General features: G+C 44.2%; 1 protein-coding gene across 9 annotated transcripts in view; it reads right to left on the bottom strand.

Moving 5' to 3' along the window:
- ITGB6 (integrin subunit beta 6) overlaps window positions 1-22226 on the bottom strand; it is a 126921-nt gene that overhangs the window by 99231 nt on the left and 5464 nt on the right. For 7 of the 9 annotated variants that reach the window (XM_054506179.1, XM_054506175.1, XM_054506178.1 and 4 more), the window contains exon 2: window positions 18464-18589. The exons of 1 other annotated variant lie outside the window; for it this stretch is intronic. The gene's annotated coding sequence lies outside the window, so the exon portion shown is untranslated. Of the gene's footprint in view, window positions 1-672; window positions 731-18463; window positions 18590-22226 lie in introns of all 9 variants that reach the window. One more of the 9 variants, XM_045868774.1, reaches the window with a different exon arrangement.

Genomic DNA, 22226 nt, shown 5'->3' on the forward strand with positions numbered 1-22226 from the left:
CCTCGCCATTGCTCCTCATGCTGCGAGCACACTTCATTCCTCGCAGAGAAAGGGAAAACACCCTCACCCCACCCTGGGCCATGTTTTATACCCTGAGTCCCAAAGCTGCTCTGCTTGTGCTCAAAGACCCCAAATTCTTTCCTGCAAACAGCACCTCAGCTTCTGGCTCTTGCCTTGCCCCCTGAGGGCTCAAGCCCCACTGGGCCCCCTCCTTTTGCCCTTAGTGTCCATCCCCATTCATGCAACTTTTCCTTGCTCTTTCAGCTGAAAAACAAGATGATGCAGATCAAGCAGGCAAATAAACGCTTGGAAACCATTGGTGGGTTCTGGTCTCACGTGTCTGATCTCTGCTTGGGCTTAGCTGGCTCTGCTGCAAGGAAAGCACTGAGCCCCTAACATGCATATTCCTTTTTTCTGGCATTAGACAGAAAGAAACGTACTGCTTCTTGGCAGCAAGGGCCTTTGATTCCTTTTCTTTAATTTCCTCAGAGTTTCCCACAAGGATCATATGTGATAATGTGGCAAAGTTTATGCTTAAATTGAAACTGGCCATGTCATTGTAATATAAGGTTAAAACTTGTGTAAATAGATGCTCCATTACTGAATGGATATTGGCCATGGCATTTATTATTTATCTAGCCATCCACTCAAAATATATTTAAAAGCACTTACTCTTTGGCAGGTTCTCTCCTAGACACTGGAGATACAGGGTGAGTAAAAGAGAGATAGCCTAGTGGAGAAAGATAAATGTTAAAGAAATTAATTAAAATAATAAATAAGAAAATATCAGACTGTGATAAGTGCTCTGCAGAGAATTGCTTGAGGGCGATATGGTGGGGTGACAAGGAGACTCCTTTAGAGAGGGATACCAAGGAAGGTCTCCCTGATGAGGTGACTGGAAGCTGAGATTAGAACAAAGAAGACCCATATGGAGATCAGAGGAAAGAGGGTTCCAGGCAGAGCAACAGCATAGTCAAGGAGGCAGGGCGTGTTCTAGGAGCCTTGGTGATGGGAAGGATACAGGATGTCCAGGGAAGGGGAGGGTACTGCCAGAAGAGGTCAGTCAGTCACCATGAGTGACCCAGGTGGTAGAGGGCTCACCAAGGCAGGAGAGACATGTGGTTTTTGCTTTAAGAAGCATGGGAAGCAATTCAAGTTTGAAACAGGGAGCCATATAATCGAATTTATGTTCTAAAAAGAGACTATAGGCTATTGTGGGAGGAATGAACTTTAGAGGGGCGAGAGGTAGCAGGGTGATCAGACAGGAGTTTGATGTGGTAGGACAGAAGGGAGAGGATGGTGACCAGGTGACTAGGTCAGAGCCCCAGAGCACAGAGAGATTCAGGGTCTTCGGAAGCAGAGCTCACAGGACTTGGGCTGTTTGGCTGTGGAGAGTGAGGAAAAGATGGGACTCCAGAAAGATTCCTCAACTGGCAAGGGAGGGAACCAAGCCCTTCACTTCACCAGCTTGGGATGTGGGTGGCCTCAGCTAGGGTGGCTGTCAAACGATCTGGCTGGTCATTTATTCTACATTTGAAAGGGGAAGGGGACATGAACACCTCCCTCTCCCTCTCTTCCTTCCTCCTTCACCCTGGGCACCCCCTCTACCCGTATGTACAGGTACAGGAGAAACATGGAGAAAATCTGCTAGAGGAATCAACTGGTTCCAGATTAAAAACAACAACAACAAAACAGCTTTTGAGAACAAACCATAACCAATTCCACAGGTTAGAGAGTCAGATAACTTAAAAATAGCCCAAGGCAGGTAGAGTGCATTGAAGTAGCCAGTAGTTCTGTTTACCCAATAAAATATCCATGGCAGCAAGAAGGAGAGTTCAGGAGCTGGGCTGGGCATGGGGACTTGTGATAACAGTCTTAACATTGGAATTTAATTTGTTTTACTTAAAGGTAAACCTCAGTGCCTATTCTTGCAAAGACAGCCAACCCCGTCTATCCTCCAAGGACCTGAGAACCTAGACCTGGAAGGAACATTCTGCTTTGCCAACATTCACTCTGTCCCAGTGTTTGCTGATTTCGCAAACACATCTCTATAAAAATATGAAAAACCCCACAAAAGTGTAAATGTATTAAATAAGGACCCTGGGGGAGCTCAAGGAAATTTCGGATCTCTCAATTTTCTCACTGTACTTACTTTTTAATTAAAGACAATAACTGCTTCTTATAGGTTCTTACTGACAAATAAAAACACTGATGTCACTCCAGCCTAGGACATGATAATCTTTCCCAGAACGGGGAGTGTCCAGGACTAGATAGTCATGGGGACTTTTTTTTCCACAATGTCTGCCTAATTCTGTCTTAGTCACACATAGTTAGTCATTACCTGGAAGGGCATTAAGAGCTTATCCGTGGCCACCATACATTTCGTGCTTTGTTATACCAGGAAAAATGCAGACGACTGAGTCATTGCCTTCAATTAGTTTTTCATTTTCACCTGGAGCAAAGTTTTTCTATATCCATACCAGTTTTATTGCTTTCCATGTTATGCTGATCACATACTTTGTGAGACAATTCAGTCTTTTGCTTGAGGATATTAATAATATGTATCCTCAGTATCGCGAGTAGGAAGTAGCATTATCAAAGTACTCTTAAACAGATGTAAAAATGGAAATACGGCAAGATTTAGGAACTCACATTCAAGGTCTACAGAGATGGGGCAGAGAGGAAAGGAGAATGAGACAATAAAAAACCTTGAAATCATGGCAGAGCTTTGTTACCTCTGGAAGAACTACTCTCATATGGTTTTCAAACCTAAAACTTGTTTCATTCAACAGAAATTACACAGCTATTATAGACCCAGCCTGACTGTACAGAATAAGCACATTCAAGCAGCTAGTAAATAAAATGTGTTAAGTACTGCTAAAGTGTAGAACACTAGAAACAAGAGCCCTGTCTTCCAGGAACCTTCACCTAATTGGGTAAAAATACACACAGGAACTAAGTTCATGTTCAAGTTCAGTGACAAAACATGGTGGAGTGTGAGATGGGCAAAAATGAGAGGTGCCAATGGTGCTCGGATGTCAAAAACATAGAAACAATGCAGCCTAGATGCATCAAGATCCTGAGCTCAGGTAAATGATCCTTGAAGGACAAATATGACTTGGATGGGAGATATTAGGACAAAGCACTCCAGGCAGTGGGAACAGTGTGTACAAAGGTACCTCACGGCGAGGGATTAGGTTGTGCATGCAGGAGGAGGGATCCACTCGGGAAGGTGGTTTGGCGGAAACACATTGAAAATAATGTCTGCTAACAAATTGTGTCACTTGCTGTGATGGAAACAACATCTGTCTGGCTGCAACAATGCCTCAGTTCACAGAGTCTGTGTGCAGTTGTGGAGGAACTTGGTGACAAATAGCCTCTTTTATCTATACTTGCATGAGTCAGGCTGGAGCTAGGAAAATCGATGATAAAACATCTCATTAAAGAAGTGGTAACACCGGGGCCCCTGGGTGGCTCAGTCGTTAAGCATCTGCCTTCCACTCAGGTCATGATCCCAGGGTCCTGGGATCAAGCCCCGCATCGGGCTCCCTGCTCCTAGGGGAGCCTGCTTCTCCCTCTCCCACTCCCCCTGCTTGTGTTCTTGTTCTCGCTGTGTCTCTCTCTGTCAAAATAAATAAATAAAATCTTTAAAAAATAAAGAAAGAAAGAAAGAAGTGGTAACACAATCGTTACCACAATTGTAACCACTCACTACCTATGTGAATTTGCACAAGGTATTTAATTTCTAAAAGCCTCAGTTTCCTCTTTTTAAAATCTGCATAATAATATCACTTCATAAAGATATAAAGATGAAAACAACATGTGCAAAGTTTCTAGAACAGAGGCTAGGATTCAAGAAAACACAGCTATTTTTCTTTTTGTTAAACCTGCATAGTTATTTATAGTTCGTAAAACATTTTCATAAATTTTACAAAAACCTTTTAAAGTAAATACAATTATTACCAGGTTTGAGAGAGAAAACTGAGGCTAAAAAATATGAAGTCCGGGTCCATGCAATAGCAGGAGACCAGTTTCGATACCATTTCAATGGTATTTACCCTCTGCTCTAGTTATCTTTTTTAGTGAGACACACAAACGAAAAGAAAACAAATTGTACTTGTATTTTATATAATGCATAGTGAGCCCTCAATCCATGTGGTTCCCTTTTGAAGGCTAGGTAGCTAGCAAGAGCTCTAGGCAACACTGATAAGTGGGTTCTCTAGCTCTGTGATGTCCCCTCTGGGAGCCACGACACATGGGGCTGTTGAGTACTTGGAATGTGGCTAGTATGAATGGCGAAGGGCTACACGTATAAAATACAAACTGGATTTCAGAGACTTAGTGTGGAAAATACATAAAATATCTCAGGAATAACCTTTAAATTGATCACACAAGACAATGAAGATATTTGGGGTATGTTTGGTTAAGAATTTCACCTATTTCTTTTTACTTCTTTCTAATGTGGCTACTAGAAGTTTTTCAGTTGCATAAGTGGCTCTTATTTATGGCTTGCATGATATTTCTATTGTACAGAGCTGCTGTACCTAGCCCTCTGCCCTTCCACTGGTATTTCCTGGCCTCTCGGCCCTCCTTCCTCCTCACTAGGACCCTGAGATGCTCCTCTCTGGAGAACAATGATCTGCTCACCTACTTCATGCCAGGGTGTTAAGGATCTTTCTCTCTCCCTGCAGAAAATCTACTTTCAGAAAAAGGTATGGAAAGTGGAAATTAATGCATCTGGGATTGGGAGAGATATTAGAGTGAGGATCATAATTTCAAGCGCCTAGAGGGGTCAGAAGGATAGCATAAAGGAGACCAGGCGTAGGTAGCAATAGGGAGTGGTGGGGACTGTGGTAAACAGAAGTTCACATGCCTGATCCAAAGGGGACAGCCACACCCAGCTCTAGCTAATTGTTGCCATATTTGGATTTGAGCCCAATGCAGCCAGATGTTTTGATTTTTCAAGAGCAACCAGAAATCTACATTCTTACGTGATGTCTTCTGATTTTTAAGGATTTTCAATGACATAAAAACTTCTAACAATTATTATAAAGGGCCTATAAAAATCTGCTTTAGGGCTTTATTTGACCCACTTGGCCTCATTTTTTACCTCTTTATTTACCTATAGATAAGGCCTACTTGGTGAGATGTGTGGCAAACTGGACAGGTAGCGCTTACCATATTGGCTTTGTCTCTTGATATTTGTACAGCCGGAAGAATCCTCTCTCTTTTATAGATGAGATACTGAGGTCGAGAGAGGACAAGTGGCTTACCCATAGTCACACTGTCACTCACTCAGGATAAGAATGTCAGGTTCCTGATTCTCTAGCCACTGATCCTTTAAAACAACAAACAATGTCCTCTCTTTGCCCCCAAGGTCTGCCTCTAAGAAAGAATCTTGATGAGCTGAAACAACTCTGCCAGGTGTGTAGTAAGTCTTAGAGCAGAAGAAGCTGTGCCCATATTAGTCTCTGTTGGCTAGGGGAATAACACCAATGATTAAGATCCCTTGTGAGTCTCTTGCACATGTCATAGATTTTATTCTACGAAGATACACACTAATCATTTACCCAGAGTGAATTGAAACCCCCAAACAACTCAAGTGGAGAAAAATAATCACAATGCTGAACACTTCTGCTATTTATGAGCAAGTATACATTCTAGACACCTGAGTCAGGCCCCACAGGGAGAAAAGGTCTTTATTCTGCAATTGACATAGAAAGATTTCCATCAGGGTCATACTTGAAATGTGTGTGCCCTCTCCCCAATTTTTAAGTGTGAATGACCTAACTTGGCCAGTAGAAAAAATGCAGATATGAACTTAGCATTCACACAATCCAGCATTTGTTCTTTCTGGCCTCTCCTTTTATAAATATATTTTATAGCACTTAAGACTTAAGCTGCCTGCTTATGTTATTGATAATGGCTCAAAACAAATACCAGATTCTGAATAATTTCAACCCTTGCTTAAAACCCAGGACTTTCCTGGCTGTGGTAAGAGGACGAAACTTTTCCAAATTACCCAGATGGTGGTAACATCGTAGAGTTAGCTTTTTGGTAATTTATAATACCATGGCTTTTAGGGTTTTCAAGTCTTTCAAGTCTTAAGAGCAATTTCATTTCTACTCTGCTCTTTGTTCCTGTCAACGAAATGAAATTGGAAGAACAAATTTATTGTCCACCTTTTAGAGATGAGGAAACAGAGTCCTAGGGGAACTCCATGACTCAGCTAGATAATGACAGGACCAGGTATCTCTTGGTCCTCATATACATTTCTTTCTATTGTAACTGAAGTGGTGAGAATCTAAGAATTCTCTAGCTCCCATTTCCAAGAAGAGTGAAAACCCATCGCAACACGGTATACTATTACCTTGCCTTAGATATTCTGTGGGCAAAAAGGAGGTATAAACCTTCATATTCACCTTGATCTTATCCCCTAGCCTAAGTCAGAAAGATGATTTGTAACATTAATTTAAATAACAAACAAATAAGCAAGAACAAGCAAACAAATAATTCCAAGAGTATTGAATTTGCCACAATTCTGATATCCCTGAATGACATGGAAACACTTTCCCTTTCTTTATGGGTGTCTAGACAAGAAACCACCTCTTTCCAAACAGGTGGTCTTGACAGGCTCTTTTCCTGTGACTCCTTTTTATTTTAAGGAAAATAAAGATATAGAGAGAAGGTGGGGGTTGGTAAAGGGGTATGTAGCCTACAAAGGGGAAGGCGAAATGGCAAAGACCAAAGAAAAGTTCGGAGAGAGGAAGAATGGAGGATGAGGGCACTGACCAAGGATGCGACACCAAACGTGAGGTCACCAGATTGAAACCCAGACTTCCAGCTTCCCTTGAGAAATTCAAAGATTCTTTCAACATCTTCAAATGCTTTTCTCAAGCATGGTCACCCAAGGTACATAACAACACCTTTTCTAATTCAATTTATATTTTGTTGTTTGAGACTAGTAATTTAACAGTATTCTTTTCTACAGTTTTTCATCTTGAATTTATGGTATGTCAAATGCATTATTCTTAAATAGCCCAGCCCAAGAAGCTCTCCCCTTCATCATGCAGGTCCTATAAGACAATGTGTTCCAAGTTCCATCAGCTGAATTAAAAATGAGCTGCAAGAACGCAATCTGTCAACTGGAGGTGGTCTATAAGTACAATGACACCACGGGAGTAAGTTGCAGATGTGGGTTATGCATCTTAGAATTGCTTCAAGAAATTGGAAAAGACAACTAGCACACAATATTTTACCAAATTCACCCAAACACTGCACCCCTGGGCCTATATATGTACTGGCCACTGGAAGTTTCTGGGTAAATATTTGTCAAAAGAAGTCTCACATCTGGGCGCCTGGGTGGCTCAGTTGGTTAAGCGACTGCCTTCGGCTCAGGTCATGGTCCCGGAGTCCTGGGATCGAGTCCCACATCGGGCTCCCTGCTCAGCGGGTGGTTTGCTTCTCCCTCTGACCCTCTCCCCTCTCATGCTGTTTCTCTCTCTCAAATAAATAAATAAATAAAATCTTTAAAAAAAAAAAGAAGTCTCACATCTTCATGTGGACTAACATACATCTTGTTTGGCTTATGTTTTTGTTTTTTTAACAAATCAAGGAATAAAATATTTACAGATCACCGCATGGCCCACAATGAATGTGCTTTGCTGCATTAAAGAATATATGTACCAAAACCTCTGTACTAAATTATTTGACTACTCCTGAGCCCTGCGATAGTTCTCACACAAGCAAGCAGTCCTTTACTCACTCCAAAAGTCTCTGTGAAACCCCCATTTTGCCAAGCTCTGCCATAGGACCTGGGGAGAGGAAAGAGGCAGGAGTCCCTGCTCGCATAGAGCTTATGTCCTGAAGATGAGGAGAGAGACAATAAACAATATTTAAAAAGTCAAACATACAGCTCATTAGATAGTTAAAAGTGCTGAGGGATGATGGAAACAAAATAGGGACAGGCGCTAGGAATTGTCAGGAAGGGGGAGTGGCTACAGAAGCCCGCACTGGGGGTGGCATTTGAGTGAAGACCCAAGGCTGTGAAGGATATGGGAAGTGGAGCATTTAAGGTAGAAAGAACAAGTGCTCAGGGCCTGAGGCAGAAGCACTTCTGAAGTGGTCAAGGAAGATGGAGGAGGCCAGTGAGGCTGGCAGATTGAGTGGGGAATAGTAGTTAATGCAGCCCACGAGATAATACCTAATACGGGTTTTATGTGGAGAGAAGGAAGAAAGGCGTCTATTCCAAATCTGATATTATCCTCCCAACAGGAAGAAATTACTGTTCAGCTTCCTTCACCTCCACGCAGACCAGCCACCTGGAAAATACCCCCCCCCCCCCCCCCCCCCGCCAACACACACCGATCCCAAAGATGGTCATCTCTTTGGCTTGAAATACACTTTTTCTTACTGGTTGTGCACAGCGTAGGCATATATTTGCTTCATCAGCTCTGCTCCATTTCCATCCCCCTGACCCCAACCCAAGACCCCAGGGTCTCTCCTCTGGGTTACTGGAGAAACCTTGAGCTCTTGTCCTGCCTGCAGTGTCCATAGCTTGTAACCATCCTGCACACCTGGCCCAGTCACGTCCCTAATACCAAGAGTTCTGAGGGTCCCCTGGGGTCTCTGGGAAAGGCGAGAGAAAGAAGGAGGTGACGGTTGGGGCTCTGGATCCTCATTCCCACTTCAGCCCGACCATCCCTTGTTTACCAGAATGAAATATGATACCTCTATGGAAGATTTCTTTGTGGTCCTCAGACTGGAAAACGACTGACCTAAAACAACAGCTCACATCATATTGTTCTGTCGCACTCTTGCTCCCAAACCTTCGACGCGACTTTGCCAGTAAAATAAAGCCCAGGCTCCCACTATGCCTGGAATAAAGAACCAAGTTCTTACAGTGGCCATAAGGCACAGCCCAGCCTGGCCTCTCGTGGCCTCTCTGACTTCCTTCCCCCGCTCTCTCCTCATCCCACACAGTCCACTCCAGCCACCCCGAGACTTGCCCCAAAAGCCTCCACGTACACCACCACCTCAGACTTCTGTGCTTTTTCCTCTGCTGGGGACATACTTCTGCATGTTTGCATGGCTGACCCCTAATCTCAGTCAGGACTTGAGTCAGGTTCCTGGTCAAGTGGCATCTCCTTCTAGCACCCTTGGCCACCTCCTCTACAATGGCACCCCATTGACTATTCCCCAACCCTGCTTTATTCTGCATTATTGCTGCCTGCTGTATGATATGTTTGCTTGTTTACTGCTTCTGTCTATGCCGTAGCTATAAGCTCTGTGAGAACAGAAGCTGCGTTTTATCACTGTCCTATCCCTAAGCATTTAGTACAGTGCCTGGCCCGTAGTAGGTGCTCACTAAATATTTCTCGAAGAATGAATGCATGAAGCATGCAGGCATTGCCTTCAAGGCTCCTCACAGGCGTCTGACCAATACTCTCCAGGCTGAACTCTTGACTCTCCCTGCCCTGTCCCCAGGCCCCTCACCAAATGTACTCTTCCCCTGCCCCCAGCCAGTATTGTTTCATTTTTGCTCAAGGGGCCCCTTATGCCTGAGATGCCCTTCCTGTCACCTTCACCTGACATAAGATGCCATTTTCAAGACTCGGTTCAAAAAATACCCTTTTGAGGCTGTTCCCCAGCACCCTGCCTGGCACATGTTTCCCTCCCTGGCCCTCGAGCTCTTGATTCTCTGGTCTTTCCGTAGCGTGGCTCCCCCTGCCTGTCTGCCTCCGTCTGTGAGCACGCCGGCACTCCCGGGCATGCAGGGCACGCCGCGTCTTGGACAGCGGGTACGCGGGTAGTATGTGCGCAATAAAAGGTTGATTTCAGAGCTCGGAGAAAGAAAGCCTTCTTGTCCTCCTTACTTGTAGTTTTACTCGGACTGAGCTGCAGTCTGCTTTGTGTCTGGGGGCTGCTAACTCATGGCAATGTAACTTTCGTCTTTCCTGGGAGGTTCCGCCAAGTTCTTCCCAGCCTGGCTTTTTCTGGTGCTTCTATTCTCCCTACCAACACATTTCGTATGTCCCTGTCTTCAATGCTTATAGCTAGAAAGGCTCCTTGACTTGTATCCAAATTATTTTTTACCTGATCCTATGCCTGCCCTTCCCAAAGTGTGTCCTGGTGACACTGGTCTGGGAGGGACCGTGGGGGAGAGACCTCCGCCTGGATTGTGTCAGCATGTCAAATGATCTGTGACGTCCTGCAGTAAAAACACCTGTTTAGCACCATTAAGCCAAAGAATCACATATTTCTTTAACTACGGAACTATTTTTTTCCACAAAGCATCTATGAATACCCTGAAAAGTTAGAACTCTGCAGCACATAATTGTGCAATGTTATCCTGGATGACACAGGTGTGCGAGAATATTTGTGAGATAAGGAATAAACTGTAGATGGTGTTGCAATTCATGCATGTACAGAAATGGAATACTAATCAGTAGCATAATAACATAGTACAATAACAGTCGGCCTCCTTCTATGCTTCTTGCATACCTGGCACTGCTCTAGAATAATCCTCACAAAAGCTCCTATGAGGAAAGCACCATTGCCATCAGTCCCATTTCACAGGTGGGGAAGTAAGACACAGAGAGGTTAAGAGACACACTGAATCCACACAGCTGCTAAGGGACAGAGGAGGCCTTCCAGCCCTGGGGCCTGTTTCCAGGGACCCTGCTTGAAGTCACTCCACTCTAGTGAGGCATGCCGCGTGGGCCTCGTGTAACGTGGGTTTATAGGAAACTTTCCTAAGAGCAGGAAAGCAGTACTCCTTTTGCATCCACTATGCATCAAGCATGTTATGTACCTTATCTCATTTAAAGTTCTCAGTGACCTTAGGAAGCAGGAATTATGATTGGCCTCTCCAATCACCCAGTTAATGGGCGATTCACCTCTCCATTGCCTTTCTATTCACAATGCTGCTCAAAAATGGCACCAGGACCTAATGCAGTCTCCCAACCACTTGTTAAGTCTTCCTTATGGCAGGGCACCTGGGTGGCTCAGGTTAAGCGTCTGCCAGTCATGATCTCAGGGTCCTGGGATCGAGCCCTGCATCAGTAGGGCTCCCTGCTCAGCAGGGTGTCTGCTTCTCCCTCTCCCTCTGCCCCTCTTCACACCCCACTTGTGCTCTTTCTCTCTCTCTAAAATAAATAACTAAAATCTTAAAAAAAAAAGAAAGTCTTCCTTATGGCTACTCCTTCACAGCAATTCCTTCCAGAAGCCTGGGGACGGGCTAAAGGAAAAGACCTCTCCTGGGAATGGGTGGTAAGCTTAGAAAACAGGCTTGGCTATTTGGAGAAAAGGCAACAGCACCCACCAAGGGCACACATACCTCCAGGTAGCTTTTCTTTCCTTTTACTAACAAGCCTGTCAGGCCAGAAATAAAAGAATAAAAGGGTCTGTCCACCAATACAAGTGAGAATTGTGGATAATCAAAGACTCAGCGAGAAAGAGGGGAAGGCTGGTACATCTGCACCCTGAGAAAGGGGACCACTTAACACTGAGTCAGGTCTCTCTCAAAGCTTCAGTAGGTATCCTCCTCCACCCCAAATCACACGAATAGGCATTGTAATGGAGTGTAGGACAAGGATGAAGTGAGCACCATTTTTCTCTCTCCAAAGGGTAATGGTGGCAAAGTCCATATTAATCAAGCCAAGCCTGAAAGGAAAGTTTCTGCGGGTCTGCATCCTCAGCGCCGAGGCTGCTGAAGGACAATGCAACCCAAGTGGCCAGTGCAAAAAATAATTTGTCAGGAGCATGATTCGCCTGGGCGATTGCATCCTTCAGATGAGTCCCTGAAGAGGTTGTGGAACAGGGACACCTGGGCTGTCCATCACAGCTCTAGACTTCACTCTTGGCTTATGAAACTTCATCAAAATTAGTTGGATATTTTTCAGCCAAGGAAGTGTTAAGTTTGTTGAGATTCTTAGGTAAATAACTAACCAGGAAGATAGAGGAGACACTTGTGAGCAAGAGTAAGATGATTGTGGACCTGGAAGATTCTACCACATGTTGCCAGGTGGGTAGCTCTGATGTCCTTAGCTCTGGAGCCCCACAACTCCTGAGTGAACTCCCCAGGGAAAACCCTGGGGGATCAGTTCCATTTAGGGAGAGATCTGAAGCTGTGGGTGCCTCTTAGCTAAATTAGGCAAGTCCCAACCACAGCTTCCTGAAGTAAAGGAAACCAACATGGCATGGTGCTGGAGCTCCAGGGAGGAAGCCCAAATGCTTCTGGGTCCACCACACACGGTTGTGCTTTGCCAAACCCCAGGGGGCAATCTTTAAATCCTATTCACTGTAGATTCGTATACTGATTAAGACCATCTTATGACAGATGGCAGTCAAATGTTTTAAGGAAAGTTTTTTTTCTTATTCATAAACAACTTTTCTGTGGGCTCATCCAGTACTGCCTGAACCCTGAGCTGCTCACAGGGGCAAAGATGTCTAATCTGAGCCTTGCCTTCTCTTCTTGCTACTTCGTCCTTGGGGGAGGAAGAAAGGCGTGGTCATGCTCTCACTCAGGGAGAGAGTCCTGGGACTGGAAGGACCTACACCTGGTCAGGGAAGGATCTGGCTTACACGAAGGTTAACAAACCTCCCACAGCCTTCCCTTTGAATCTTTTGGTTTGTTCCATTTTCACACTGCTTTCTCTTACATTTTTTTCAACCAAGACTTAGAGACATCAAGGTAGCATATTCCTTTAAAAGCCAGTTTAAAATGTGCCACTTCTCAATCCACAGAACAAAGGCTCTTCCTGCTCACGCCCAGCATTCCTGCTTCTGGGCCAACGTGTTCAAGGTGCAGTGACAGAACCCAAAGCCAACCTTTCCCTGAAGCTTCTGGGCAGAGGAGAAATCCCCAGGGCTCCTGGAAAGGAAGTGAGGTCATGGTGAGGTCATCCCATCACAGCAGGTGGGGGAGTTCTTGAGGATCTGAACCTTCGGGGGAAGAAAGCTTTTCAACCTTAAGGTTGCCTGTATCCAAAAAAAAAAAAAACCACCCTGATCATCTCTCTTTCTCCCTTCACCCCCGAGCTTTTGTCTTGTCTTGTGTTTTCCTTCCTTCCTTCCTTTCTTCTTTCTTTCTTTCTTTCTCTTTCTTTTCTTTCTTTCTTTCTCTTTCTTTCTTTCTTTCTTTCTTTCTTTCTTTCTTCTTTCTTTCTTTTTCTTTCTTTCTTCTTTCTTTCTTCTTTCTTTCTTTCTTTCTTTCTTTTTCTTTCTTTCTTCCTTTTTTTCTTTCCCTTTCTTTCTTTCTTGCTCTCTCTCCCTCTCTCTCACTTTTTTTTCTCTTGGCACTGTGAAACCGGGTGCTCTGGACGTCCGGGCACAAATGTTTTATTCCTTCTTGGCTCTGTGCTCGGCCTGGCTGTCCCTGCCCCAGGCCAAGGCAGCTGCAGGTGACTCATCGTCTGAGTCTAGTTGCTGCAGATTCTAGGCTGGGTTTGTTTCTTTAGGAAACCTACAGCACTGCCCTGGACTTGCCTTAAGTCAAAGTTTTCTTTGAGATCTGGGACTTTTTCGACCATTATTTCTAGCACTTAGCACAATGCAGGGCACTTAGTAGGCACTCAAAAAATATTTGTGGAATGAACTGAAGAAATAAATGAATGACTGAATGGCATGTTTTACATGGATTCATGTATATGATGTGTATCTGTCGGGGTCCTCCGGAGAAACAGAACCAATAAGAGATTTTAGATATAGATAGAGACATATAGGTATTTATTTTAAGGAATTGGCTTATACGCTTGTGGGGACTGGCAAACCCAAAATCCACAGGGCACGCCAGCAGCCTGGAAACTCAAGAGGCAGGAGGTGATACTGCAGTCTTGAGTCAGAATTTCTTCCTCTGCCGGAGGTCTCAGGTTTTGCTCGTAGGGCCTTCAGTGACTGGATGAGGCCCACCCACATTATTAAGAGTAATCTCCTTTATTTAAAGTCAACTGATTGTAGATGATAATCACACCCCCAGAATACCTTCACAGCAACACCTAGATTAATGTTTGATTGCATAACTGGGTGCTAACCAAGCCTAACCAAGTGCCACAGAAAACTAACCATCATCTCTTGTGTCAAGTTACGTCCATGGGAACAATTACCACCACCACCACAGAAAACCTGCCACCAAACAAATACCATGTAATAAAAACCCAGTAAAACCGAGTTAAAAACCTATATCCCAGGTCCGGCTGGGTGCTCGCAGCACCAAAACGCTTAAAACACATGCCCTCAGGGGTAGACGAACCATGAGAGATGATGGACTCTGAAAAACAAACAGGGTTCTAGAGGGGAGGGGGGTCGGAGGATGGGTTAGCCTGGTGGTGGGTATTGAGGAGGGCACATTCTGCATGGAGCACTGGGTGTTATGCACAAACAATGAATCATGGAACACTTCATCTAAAACTAATGATATAATGTATGGGGATTAACATAACAATAAAAAATAAATAAATAAATAGAAAGTTTTACAAGAAAAAAAAAACCACATGCCCTCAAGGAGACCACTTTCCGGTAGGAGAGAGTCTGGTAGACAGATCATCACAAACGACTTTAATACATGCTCTAATCAAGATGTAGATGAAACTTGCTTCCTGCTATTTAGAGTTGGTAACCTCGAAGTGGTCAGAATGACTTGGTAACTTGAGAGAAGGTCTGATGTCTGCCAAGCTAATATGACAACCTTAGCTGCCCCGCAGAGAGAGTTTCAAATACCTTAAATAAATGGGCTGTGAAATGGCCACAGGGTCTTAATGCCAGCAAATGTCAAAACACCCAGGGCGATCTGGGTATTTGGGGAAAGGCCTGCCAGGCAGCCATCCTCGTTCTGCTGCCTGCAGCTTTTCCTGAATGCCAATCAGACCCCTCCCCGCCCCAGCCCTGCTCCGCATTAGAGCTAAAGTCCTCTGAATACGTTCCCCAAGAAACTGATGCCTGGGAGGGCAGGTTAGAGCTGCAGCCCTGTCTGCTGCCTCACCTGGGGTACACGAGGCCCCCGGGCTAACTGCAGCAACAGTTCTATTTCTGGAAGAGCGGCACTGCATTCTGTTTCCCTCCCCTCGGTGTATGAGCAGATGAAAGGCATCTGTTTACTTCAGCAGTGCTGATGGCTTTTATAGCGTGCATCTTCTTTACCCCACCCCACAATATCCGTTGTCAAATTGAAGACTGGGCTCGATAGCTTTAGTTGCCAATGCATGGCTAACACCAAGATGGGCTTGTCTGATGTACCTCTTGTGTCCAGCATAGAAATGTGCAGATCACACAGTGAAGGGCCAGCGCTTCCTTACGCCAGTCCATGTGGTCAAGTCCAACGGCGAGACTCCCAAGTCGAGGCTCCCCTGTGTTAAATCTGTCGCGGAGTCTTGTGGAAGCACAGAAGCAGGGCAGCGGCAGATCTCACGGTACAGAAAAAGCAGCAGGATGCTAACAGGTCGCGTTAAGATGTCAGTTCCCGGTGGGTCGGAAAAGAATTCAAAGACTCTAACCCGAAGCGTCGGAAGAGTCTGGAAGGAAAGTCTCAAACCTTATCATGGTTCTCAGGAGGGTGGGATTGGAAGGGGGCACAGTGGAGCCCGCATTTTTTTACTTTGTACACTTCCACATTGCTTCGATTTGATACAAAAGATATATATTACTTTTGTAATTAGGACATTAAAAGCTAAAATTGCCTTTTGAGTTGTTTTTTAAAGAAAATTGATTGTTTAACCCTAGCACAAGAGCAGCAGTAAAAGCAGGCAACACAAGAGTACCAACCAACTGACCCCGTTGGCAAATACCCTTGAGCCCTCGACCCCCCCAAACACACACTTTGATCTCGGGTTTCTTGACGTGGATTTTAAAAGCATGACCCATCCGGGGCCGTCCATTCCGAACGGTGCCGGCCTCCGGGGGCCCTGCCTAAGCCTGAGGGACGGCGGGGGGCAGTGGTCAGCCAAGTGTGTATTTGCCCACCCAGACCGCGCCTGGGACTGACGCACGGTCTAATTATCATGCCGAGCTGCTGCTGGAGGCGGCTGGAGGGAGTTGGCATCTGCTTTTGCAGAGCACAGTTTCTGCAAATAATTAACCACCAGCACTCTTGATTCTCTCTAATTAATGAAGAGGAAGCCTGGAATCTTCAAAGTCCACGGATGTCATGCTGCCATTGTGTCAGGATTGATCTCCTTTGTTCTAAACCGAAGAGCATTCCTCTCCTGCCTCTCTTAATTCTTTATAAATTGAATTTTTCTATTACTAGTTGTGACAGCTTAGTAACATGACTTCAGAAATTCACCTGCAGTTCATGCCAGTATTGGAAGCCTGAATAATAATAATTTTTTAAAAAGAACCATAATGGAACAAGCTTTCTGTCTCTGACCGAGAATTAATCATAGTGAGGAGACACCTACTGAAAGGACGGTCGTTAATTAGCTCTAATGGATCTTGCTAGGTGGAATCTGAATTACTGGGAAGCTGCAAACCAGGAAAGAGGAGATCCTTCCATTTCTCTGTCCATCTCTATGTGAGGCCGGGATGAAGATGATGGGGCTTTGCTTCCAGAGGGCCAGGGAGTCAGGAGGGAGCCACAGAGGAGTTCAGTTCGTGGGGGATGCTGATGTGTTAGCCGAGAAGCCTGCCAACTCTGAACATCTTGGAGGAAAAGCAAGGGGAGTGGTTGTTTTCAGTGCAAAGGGTCTATCTCTGTGACCTTGCCTGAACATATAATGAAACCATACAGAATGGATCCTTTTCAAATCGAAGTCAGATCACTCTACCCTAAAGGCTCCAATGGCCCCATTTCTCTAAAGAAAACAAAGCTTATACATCAGTCTACAGGGTCCTGCCAATCTGGTCCCTGTTTCCTCTATGACCTCATTTCCTCTATGTTCCTCCTTACCCACTCCATTCTAGGCATACTGGTCTCCTTGATGTTCTCCCAACACTCCACTCAATGCTCCTACCACGGGACCTTTGCACTGGCTATTCTGTCTGTCTCTAGCACCACTTTCCAGATACCTATTTGTCTTCCTTCCCTTCCTCTAAGACTTTGCTAAACTGTCGCCAGTTAATGAGGCCAACGTTGACCACCCCATATAAAATGGGCCCTCTCTCCCCCAGCACTCCCCATTCCTCTTACCCTGCTATATTTTTCTCTCTTACCTCCTAACATACCATGTAATTTCCTTATTTATCATGTTTGTTGTTGAATATTTTCTTCCTCCACTTCCTACTAGAATATAAGCTCCACAAGATCAGGGATTGTCATCTGTTTTGCTCATCAATGTATTGCCAGCACCTAGAACTGTGCCAGTTCAATAAATATTTGCACAGTGAATGAATCAGTCATCATACTTCACAGTGTTTGCTGGTATGTGTGAAGACTGCATGTGCCTATCCAAGATGATTGCTCAAACATCTTATAAAGGCTGGGGTATGAGCTGTTCCTTTTTCTTTCTTAAGTGTCTAGATGAAGTGCTGTTATTTCTTCTGGCTGCCAAATGTTAATAATTAAAGCAAACAGTGTGATCAGAGTTAAATATTACTTGAGTTGATTCTTTCTTTCCCAGTGGCTTCTGATAGAAAACAGTAGCGTGGGACTGGCCGAGAATGAGGCTGTTATAAAAGGGGGTTGGCTTTTGTCCCCAGAGTCTGTGTTCTTCCTCTTTAAGTCCATAGAGAGTCCTCTTTAAGACTTTAGAGCTATTGTGCAGCCGAAATCATGACGGGGTGAAATGTGTCCCTGCTGAAATTTAACAGTGACCCTACTGAGGGGGAAACCATTCATAGGCACCCAGAGAAAAGGCAGATTTGCTGAGGGTATGGGGCCAGGGCCAGAGCAGAGAGTTTCAGGCAGGCAGTTACAGTGAATTTTACATCTGTGGATTGTTGCCCTATCTATGGATTGTGTACAAATCCTCTTTTACCCTTCCCACTCATGCTTCCCAATAATGAGGCCATAATAGAGTCCTGCTCTAGATTCTTTCCATTAAAGAATGCCTACTGAGTCTTGCTTGTGTCTGGGACTTACTGGGGATTAGATAAATCTGGAGGAGTTGCAGGGTAGACCGATCAGGGCAATAGGAAGTGGATAGATCCAACCTTCCATGCTCTACTTAATTTGTGCCTCATATCAATCTAGTCCTTCGTTCAGAGGGGCTGATGTCAGAGGAAAATATATGTAAATTCAGTTAACAAGTCATCTGGTGCTAGGCTAGGTGCTGAGTCATGAAGCGTAGACTGTCGCCCTGATTCTGCAGCTGCTGGGTGAGTGACTTTGGCCATTCAGCATCCTGTACCATGGTTTCCAACTGGGCCTTCTTAATACTTTACAAAATTCTTTCTCATTTATTCCTCCAAATAACCCCGTCTCTTACTTTAGAGATAAAGACAAAAGGTCCAGAAAGTTCAACGTACTTGCCAAAGTACTTTGGCACTGTTATTAAGAGGTAGGACTAGAAAAAATAAAAATTAGAACTACCATATGATCCAGCACTCCCACTTCTGGGTATTTATCCAAAGGATATGAAAATAGGATATTGAAGAGCTATCCGCACTCTCATGTTCATTGTAGCACTATTCGCAATAGCTGAGATGTGGAAACGACCTACCGAAAGATGAATGGATAAAGATGTGATATATATATGTATACACACACACACACACACACACACAAGAATACTATTCAGCCACAAGAAAGAGGAAAATCCTGCTATTGGTGAAAACACAGATGGGCATTATGCTAAGTGAGATAAGTCAGACAGAGAAAGGCAAGTACTGCATGGTTATTATTCATATGTGGAATTTTATTTTATTTATTTAATTTAAATACAATTAATTAACATATATGTATTATATGTTTCAGAGGTAGAGGTCTGATTCATCAGTGATGATTCATCAGTTTTGTATAATACCCAGTGCTCATTGCATCACGTGCCCTCCTCAATGTCCATCACCCTCCCCTCCAGCAACCCTCTGTTTCCTATGATTAAGAGTCTCTTATGGTTTGTCTCCCTCTCTGATTTTGTCTTGTTTTGTTTTCTCCTCTCTTCTCCTATAATCCTCTGTTTTGTGTCTTAAGTTCCACATGAGTGAGATCATATGATAATTGGCTTTCTCTGATTGACTTATTTCATTTAGCATAATATACCCTCTAGTTCCATCATATGTGGAATTTTAAAAAACAAAAAATGTCAAACTCATAGAAACAGAGGATAGAAAAGTAGTTGCCGGGGGCTGGAGGGTGTGGGAAATAGGGAGAAGTAGGGGGAAAAAAGAAAGGAAAAAGAACACCCACCCTATGTTCCTCTTGGAGCTATAAATGGAACTCTTCTTATGAGTAAAAAAGCATTTTACCAATCCAAAGGGGATCACTATTAAAGGGGCCTCCCCAATTTAGAGAATGTTCGGCGGTCAGAGCTAAGAACTCGAACTAAGTCTCATGGCAGTAAAAGTATGAACTACTGTGTTTTTTCGATATTCTAAATTCAAATTCCAAGGCTGACATTTAGAGCATCCCTTCAAAGCCAAGTTTGGTACAGTGCTCTGGTTCTAAATAGCAAAATTGACCTTCCCTCTTAGACTCAGATTCTAAATTATTCTGAAGATTCTTCCTCTTAGACTGCTCCCGACAACCAACCTGAAGCAGGAGCCTCCAGGACACTCTTGCTGATTTACAACCGCAATCTCGCTAAAAGGAATGGAAAAAAGCCAGGGCGAGTTTCTGTTAGACAAAATGAGTGGCATGAAATACTAACATCACGACAGCTTGGTATACGACTCACTGGCCGACTGTGGGACAGCCCTCCCTTTCTTAGTTTGCCAAAATAGATCATTTGTTAGGAAACTGAGGGAGCCTTGTTCCTCAGCCTCCATCCCCAAAAGATGTGGATGTGCCTTAGCATGTGCCTGCTTGTGGCTCCCAAACGCCAACACTGGGCCAGCACGCCTTTCCTTGCGACGTTCCATGTCAGTGGTCTGTCTTTGATGAGTATCTGTGACTGCTGTATGCAGAGCCCTTCTGTTTCCTGCCTTTATAGAAAGAATAAAGACTGGGCAGGAGGCACGCAGTAAGCTCCAGCTGTCCCTGCTTAAAATACAATGATTAGATGTGAATCGGCCATTTGGGTTTGACAAAACATTATCTAAATGAAGAAGGAGGTCCTTTTCCCTCATCTTTATTTTCTCCCAGAAACTTGACCCCATGCTATCAACTGGTCAATCAAATATTTGTTGAAAACTCCCCCTACCTCATCTTACACAAAGCCAACGGTGCAGCAAGAAGCAAAACCTTACAAGTTATTAAAGACTTAGCTTGGAAAATACGGTGAAAATTTGTTCATCAAGAGTGGAAAACTCAAATGATGACAGGGGCCAGGTGGGCAACATGAATGAATGAGGGCATGAAGCTGTTCTCATGACAGCTTCTTAAGGTAATTTTTTGGACACAGATACATTTTCTTTGTATATTTAATAAACAGGAATATTATTTTCTCCACAAAATCACAGGCTTGTTGGTCTATCTTCAGTTTTTACATTTTTTTTTATAGAGACAAAAGTATCTTCTTCAACTCTCCTGTAAGACGACAGTAGGGTTAGGTGCCAATTCAAATGGCAACCAACCGCAGAGTCAAGAAACAACTGGAAATGCTACATGGAAGTGGTGGGGCTGTGTCTAGTCGCAGAGCTTGGGGGTTATCACCAGGGAGCAGCTGCTTACTAAGTGCCATGTTGCCTTATTCCTGAGTGAAAATGGGGGCCCAGAATATATCTTCAAATTCCTCTAAAACACCATTCTTCCCTACACAGGTCATGGAGTATGTTGCTATTTTGGTCCCTTAGATTTCTTTAAGTTTGTCTTGTCCTTCTGTTTCCCCCAAGTGCATGGGAGACTCCCCCTGAAGGCTGAGGTTTCCACCATTTTGTCCACTCACAGGGATAGTCTGAGCTCTTTGTACATGGCTGCTGGGCAATGGTTACTCCATATTGTCATTGGGCTCATCATGACAGAGAGAACACCCTTCACATGGATTATGCAGAGTGATGCACCAGTGGGTGAGTTTTGATTCTCAAGGAAAGCTAGAGCGATCTCCAAAGTGACATGTGGGCTTCATTCAGGTAAATCTGAAAAGGTCTCTGTAGTAGATTGCAAAATGGTCATAAATACCTTTCTGGCCTGTGTGCTGGCCTCTTTGCCACTCCTTCCATCAAGAAATCTATTTGACTCTGGGCTTGACTATGTAACTTGTTTTGATCATTGAATATTAGCAAACATAATACAAGTAGAGACTTGAAAAGCATTGGTGCATTGCGGCGTACCAGCTCCTGCTTCACTGGATCCATGAGAGCACCATAAAAATAAGCTCAATGCCCCAGTGACAGCTTGTTAACCACCAGTCATGTGAGTGAGGCTCATCCTAGACCAACCATCTGGCCTAGATGAGACTGGCAGAAGAACCAACCAGCTGAGCCCAGCCCAAATTTCCCACTCACAGAAATGTGAGCTAATAAGTGATCCTTGTTTGAAAAACCAAAATCATGCCTTGCTCTCCAATCCAACTGAAGAACAGAGTCTGCCCATTGCCATCAATTTACTCCATGCTGAGGGTAACTCCACAGCGACATGAGGAAAGTGCCTGTGAGATCACAGAATCTCTACGCAAGGACACCATACCGGTTCACTCCTCCTATGTGCCAAGTCAGCCCTCTGACTGTTTTAATGCCTCCGATAATACCAATAGCCCTTGAAGGTAGCTGCTTCCATCTTAGGTCAGTTTTGACTCTTAGAAATGCCTTCTTTACATCGATCCAAAGTGTCTCTCCTATGAATTCAGCCCAATGGTTCTGGCTACAGCACAAGATGAGCAGAACAAGTCTATCTCTGTACATGGAAGTTCTTCACATTCTTGAACATAATGATCACACACAGCATACATAAGGATTCTCTGGCTTAAACTTCTCTTGTTCCTTCAACAACCTTTTATAGGACATGATTCCAAATTTCTTGACCATCCTACTTGCATCATTCACTTGGCCCCAGGATGTGTCTCCACGTGGTGCCCCAAACTGAGTACAGCTCTCTGCTGCGGTCTGACTCCAACACAGTAAAATAGGCATGACTCACTTCCTCACCCCAGATGGCACCTGGTTTTTTCATGTGGCCTAGGATCATATTGACTTTTGGAGCAGGCCCTTTGTTGACTAAAACTCATAAGAATTTTCATTCAGACTGTTGTAAAATTATG

Source organism: Mirounga angustirostris, unplaced genomic scaffold (assembly GCF_029215605.1).
Source record: "Mirounga angustirostris isolate CCGP_5_RB_7025 unplaced genomic scaffold, mMirAng1.0.hap1 SCAF_3, whole genome shotgun sequence".
In the NCBI taxonomy this organism is placed as follows: domain Eukaryota; kingdom Metazoa; phylum Chordata; class Mammalia; order Carnivora; family Phocidae; genus Mirounga; species Mirounga angustirostris.